Source organism: Carassius gibelio, chromosome B23, assembly GCF_023724105.1.
Source record: "Carassius gibelio isolate Cgi1373 ecotype wild population from Czech Republic chromosome B23, carGib1.2-hapl.c, whole genome shotgun sequence".
Taxonomy (NCBI): domain Eukaryota; kingdom Metazoa; phylum Chordata; class Actinopteri; order Cypriniformes; family Cyprinidae; genus Carassius; species Carassius gibelio.
The window spans coordinates 12,641,134-12,647,921 of record NC_068418.1 but is presented as its reverse complement, the minus strand read 5'-3'; positions in this window follow the sequence as shown (position 1 = coordinate 12,647,921).

Genomic DNA, 6,788 nt, shown 5'->3' with positions numbered 1-6,788 from the left:
ACAGGACCCTTAAAATTATATATTTGTTTCTTTTTTTACCCCTAATAGGTAGGCCTACAAATTAGAACCTTAAGGGTATGAATTACTATTAATGTGTGCAGTGTACTGCTACGGTGTCAAGCTGTTGAACCCAAAGAGGTAACATTTTAGCCCCGTATTTTTTTGTGTGAGTGTGAGATTTCCCGGCCTGAAATTGCGCCCCAGTCCGGCCCTGATAGTAATTCATTAAATCCCTCTGTCTCTCAGTGTAAATTGTAATTATTAGTTTTGCTTTACTGATGGCAGTGATGTGGTGTTTTTAATATTCCAAAAATGAATGTATGTACAATATCTCAGAAAACTCACATTATGATTTCAGGAGGTAAAATTTAGAAGGAAATCTGACCTGTTGAGTCTTGAAATGGACATAAATTTTTGCTACTTGGTGCTTTTCAAATAATGTATAGATCTCATGTTGAGCAGACTTGTTGTCAGTTTCTGTATCTTTGTATCTCTGCTTCCCTTGATTCTGTTTCACTGTTCACTATTCCGAGTTCTGCCCTGAATTCAATCTCTTTGCCAGCAATTCATACCTGAGGTCTTTAAAACACCCCACATCTGAACACGCTGAAGCTCATAAGCACACAAGCACTCATCTTATCACATTCGCTTCTCTCTCTCTCTGTCTTCCAGTCATAGTTGTAATTGTTTTGGACCCATATGACCTTCATCTGAATGGCTAAAATGCTCTGCTGAAGTCAATTAACTCCTGAAACAGACCGAGCTACTTTTGTCTGTTTGGAGTTGAGCTCAGAGTGCAAATAATAAGGTCTTCAAAGAAAACCTATTGACAGCTTTTCCTCGCTCTCTCGCTGTGTGATTTACTTTAAATAGTTCTAATACAATTTAATCTATATTGGCAGTATTTGAGGCTTAATATCAATGACAATAGAGAACAGATTACATAACCCTATTTAAGGTGTAATGGCAGGTGTCATAGTGACAACCTACCCCATGTAGTGTGACAAGATTCCCAATGGGGCACATCAGAAAAGCTTAATGTGGTTTCATAGAACTATATCTTTTAAAACAATCTGTTTTGGATTAAAAAACTTTGAAAGTGTCCCAAAACATGCAAGAAGCAACAACGTAATATAATTTGCAGACATTCAGAAATAAACCAAGAAATATTACATCAAAGTGTGACAACAGTGACAACTAGCACATAGACATTGTTTTAAAAGCATATCGACAATACTTAAATATCATCCATATTAACATTAGATTAGTGCGATAGAAATCCCGCTTACTACATCTGTGTAACTCCTGTCATGACCATAAATAGTAAACCCTGTCTTTCACAGAATGCAAAAGAAGGACTGTTTAGGGAAAAAATCCAAACCCACGGACTAACTGATGAATAACTAAAACTTCACTAGTCACATTGATTGAATGAAAGTGGCGTGGACTTTTTGATTTTGATTAAATTCTGAAAATGAATTATAAATAAATTCAGAAAAAAGAAACAAATGTACTGATGAATTGTTCATAATGTCAGTATTTTAGAAAATATATAATGTGAATTTCATTTCAAGCAGAATTTTTCTGTTAATGTTTTGAAGCAACAGCAGGTGTCTAAACAGCTCACAAAGCTTGGGAATAGAATGTGTTTTATTATCTTTAAACTTGTTTTGTAATAACTATTAATAGAATATTAAACTTATTATATTTTGTTATGGGATGTTAAACAATACTATGTGACCATTAAACTGTGACTTATAAGTAATTATTCAAATCAAGCGAGTTAAACTAAAACAAACAAAAAATGAATAGTTTGTTTATGGCCTTACTTAACCCTTAAGGTGTCAGGAATGAGAGACATAAGAGATTTTTATGTTGATCAGTGTGTCTGCGATATGAAGTTACAAACAACTAAATGCTTGGTATCCTGCCTTACATCTTTACAAATCAATACAATATTAAAAAACACAGACAGCTGCATGGTCTTGGACTGAGAATATAAATGTTTTGCCTTTCTAGTGTGACTTCATTTTAAGATTTTATTGGAAAACATCAAGCTATTCGAGAAATCAATACCACACTGTCACTGACTTCAAAGATGTGCAGAGAGTTTCCTGTTTTAATATTTGCTTCCGTCCTTCATGGTTTTTCCTCTTCAAACATTTTTCAGCTGAGCTTTTAACGAGTCCTTTGACATTCACTGCTTTGTGAGTAATCGCTTCTGATCTGATTTCCCTGTTGTTAAGTTGTTTTGCCTCCTGTGGTAGTGATTGCCAGCCTCGGTGGAAGTGAGCTCCCACTCTCTTCCAGGAAATGAAAGAGTGATTTTAGTCACACCGATTAGAGGAGGACATCCAGCTTTCCTTGTCTCTCCTCTGCTCTCTCCCTCATGCTGAGATCACATCACGCCTGAATGGCAGATCTTGGCATGTTATTCCCCCCATCACTGTGTTGTGCTGCTGTTATAGACTTCCTGTTTTGATGAACAATTTCTCAGAAACTCCATAATGACTATTCTTCAGGAGAAGCAGGTACATGAATGACTGTAATTTTGTTCTGTGGTACAACTGCTACATCTCCTTCTTGATTCCTTAGATGCTTAGTTGCTTCTGGGTAATGCACTCATTTTTTTTCCAGTTGCAACTGCATGAATTATATAAGCAATTACAGGGTTAATTATAGATGGAAGATTTTGAATAAAAAAATGAAGAGCTTTAACATGGTCACACTGCATCCTGGCAGTCATATAAATTAGATTATATTTGTGTTGGCATTATTAGAATTTCTATATTTTTATTATTAGTAGTTCACCCAGGACACTTATTAGTAATGATGTCCATTTTATGTGAGAAGAATGTATATATGTATATATATTTTTTCCATAAAGTGTGTAGTCATAAAATGTAAAAATGTATTCATCATTTCCTCATCCTCGTGTTGTTCCAAACCCCTTTCTGGCGAACTGTTGTTGACCTTATATATATTATCTTATTATTATTTTAGAACGAATGATCTTATTCTTAATTACTCAAAGACGAAAAACTGATATATTTGATAATTTTACATGGAAGGAAGGAAGGAAGGAAAGAAAGAAAAAATGAAGGACAAGGAAGACTTTTTAAAATCTTTTTATCATTATGAAATATTTCTGTGTGTGCTGAATGTTTCTAGTAATATCCAGCTCATTTTGTATAAATCCGTCAAATCTGTTGGTTCACTTCACTTACTCATGCTGATATAGGTGTGAAAGGTGTGTGTGTGTGTGTGTGTGTTGAGAGCTGGTGTCAGAAGGGAACTGACTGTCTTTTAGATGCTCTCTGAGCTTGATCACTCAGTGACATATGGAGAGGCTGTTCTGTGTGAGATTGACATGAAAGACCTGACCTTCACAGCCAGCTTCACAGCCACCGGAGATGTCTAATGCCTTTAACAAAAGCTGCTTTGACGGTGACCATATGAAATGGGTGTTTGTTTGTGTATATGTGTGTCTTCAGCTGTATTGAATTTCATCATCTGACCATCTTCCTCTGTTTGGGGCAGTGACATGTATTTATGTCTGTATGCTTGAAATGGGTTACAGAAATACAAGACGCAGAGACGAGTTTGCCCAGTTTGTGCAGAACCAGAACGTTTTGTCATAATTACTGATGATTGCTCTAAGGATTTACACACGGATCATTTTGCATCCCTTGTTTCTGTTTTCAAGATTTCACCTGTGACAGCTTGACTCCAGTTAACAGATTTAAACAATTCTGCATGGAAAATGGAAAGCACTCCTATATGTCTACAGGAAATAGTCTGCTGCTTCTCTGTTTGATGTTTATTCTATAGTCCATTCTATAAGTGCTGGCTAAAAGGCCTCATCGTGTTGAGGGAGAGGGGCTGATCACTGTTCAATCACCCCTGCTCTCCGTTCTCCTCCGGCAACAGCAGGGACAGTTTACACAGTGGGTAAAACAGATGGCTGAGTGAATTACCTAAAAAAAAAAAATGACTCCATTTTTGTGAGGTGGTTAAGATAGATAGATGTGAGTCCAACCATATTACTTCAATCCCCTAACACACACAGAAGGATCTTATCTGATAGTGCGTGAGTGTGTGTTTGTGTATGTGACTCAGTGCCTTCAGGCTAATGTCTCAGCGCTATCATGACACCAGTAAGGAATGTTTCAGTTCTTTCTATAAACTACTGTAAATGTATATTCTCTTAGGTACTCTTGAGTCTCCCTGTGCTATATATCCAGGCATACACTATATACACTACCTTTAAAAGGATAGAGTCAGTAAGATACAGTGTATTTAAAGGAATTAATATTTTAAATCAGCAAGGGGGAATCACATAGATCGAAAGTGCATCATTACATGCTCTTCTTTGTAGGTTCTATAGATCAAAGAATCCTTAAAAATGTATCTTTGTTTCCATATAGATATAAAAAGCAGCACAACTGTTTTCAACAATGATAATAATAAAAAAATGTTTCTTGAACCTCAAATCAGCATGATTTCTACAGGATCGTGTGACACTGAAGACTGGAGGAATGATGCTGAAAATTCAGCTTTGAAATCACAGAAACAATTATAGAATTACATTTGAAAATAAATCACATTTTTTAAAAAAAACTAATAATTTTAAATATAATATTATTATACACTAAAAAGTCATTTTAAATATAATATTTCACAATTTTACTGTGTTTTTGATCATATAAATGCAGCATTTGTGAGCATAAGAGAATTGTGCATTTAATGTAATGAACAAACCAATATTTAAATCATAATTCATGGACAATCTTCTCTTCTGGCGACCTGTTGACTACTGGGAATGGATCACTGAGTCAGTTGAACAATTGTGAATGAATCATTTAGACAGTTTTTGTGAAGCAGTTCAGATAAATAATTGAAAATAACTCTCTACATACTGTATACTGTAGCCTCCTTCTTTGTCCTAGAAATAGTAAAAATAACTACAGGATGTGACATCCTTAATCTATTTGTGTTTGATATTTTGGCCTTGTGCTTGACCTCTCTAAAGATCTCTAGCATGTGCCTACATCTTGACAAGCTCATTTTCATTGTGCATTCTGTTATTAGGCAAAAAAAAAAAAAAAAAAATTCAAATGGACTGTCAGTGATTAAATAGAACAGACTGCACTTTTTCACTGCAAGGATGCAATTGAAGACCAAATAAAACATGCACATACATACATGTACAAACTGAATTAATTTTTTTATTCATTTATTTTTTTATTATTTTGCAGACTAAGACTGCATTGCAAATCCCCAGGGGAACATTAATTAGCAAATACTGAGTATACATGCCTGCACCTTTAATGATGAGCGTTTCACTGTGTGGATTAAGGTAATGGATTGATCTTCATTAAATGTCTGCCTTGAGCCACCATAAGAGGTAAGCCTCTTATTTACAACAACAATAATAATTACAACAATATTTCCTGAATTTGTGAAGATATTGTGGTTGTTTGAGTCACTTGAAACCTGGATTTAATCTTGTGCAGAGCTGTAATGACAGCCGTCATTTATTATTTAGCTTCACTAAGATTCATGGTTCTGTCATGCAGACATATTCTCATGGACTAATCTTATTTTACAGTACGATGATCCATGACGAACAGCTATGTCGGGTATTCCCTGTCTTCTGACCTCACATAAAGCCCTGCCTTCATTAGAATGTAAATCTCAATTCTAGCCCTGCCTTTCTCATCTGAGGGTTTTCATTTGTTTCTTATCTTTTCCTCCACGGCCACGAAAGACTCTCCATTCCTTTTGACATCACCTGAAACATTTGCTGTCCTCTAAAGATATTCACCTTTTTATATTTATTAATGTATATTCCATGCTAAATTATTATCTTTAGCTTGAACATTTTGATGTTTTACAATTCAAGATACAAGTTAAAGATTTGCAAATCTAATGACAAGATGACATTTTCCAGCAGAAATCCTTATGTTTTGAGAATTATCTTCAGAGCATGATGTTGATACATCTTTATCTCTGTGTTCACACAAGTTACATCAAATACTATCTCTTATTATTTCTTACAACCTCTTTTTAAGAAACCTCGTCACTTCAGTTGTCGGGGGAATATTTACAATACTGTGTCGCTAGTGCCATCTAGTGGCAACAACAAACAGTGAAATGACCAGACGCACGTGAACGCCTTTAGAACTTTTTTTTTTTTTTTGCTCTATTTACTCGACGAGCTGAAGCAACGAAATTCTTAACCGTTTTGCAAAAGCTATTTTCTTTACGTTCAATAAAATTTATTTTAAAAGTTCATCTATTTCAATTATTTATGATGGCATTTAGCCTGCCAAGCTACTAACTGGCCTCTATTAACACATGCTTTCCATTGGACTTGGTAGGAAGATTAAAATATTGAGTAAACGGACTTGCTAGTGCTGTTATTTTGGAGTGTTGTGTTATTAATTTTTGTGGTTAGCGTGCTGAACAGTTGTGCTATCTGCTACATAGAGACTAAGGCTTATATTGTTTGACTGTGAGTTGTAGCTGTGCTAATTAATTGGATATTGCATATGAAATTTATATTTAGAGAAAAAATAAAAATAAACCCTTTAAAGTCTGATGAACTTGAAAGTGGCTAAATGTTTACATGGCTTTAGTACATGATTTAAATTGACCCAATCTAACTAAAGTAAGTTGACTCAAATAAGTTGATATATTCTAAATTAAAAACATTCAGTTACTGTATGTGTAAAATATATATTCTATATTCCAGTTAAGTTGTTTAATGACTCTGCTTTAAAACA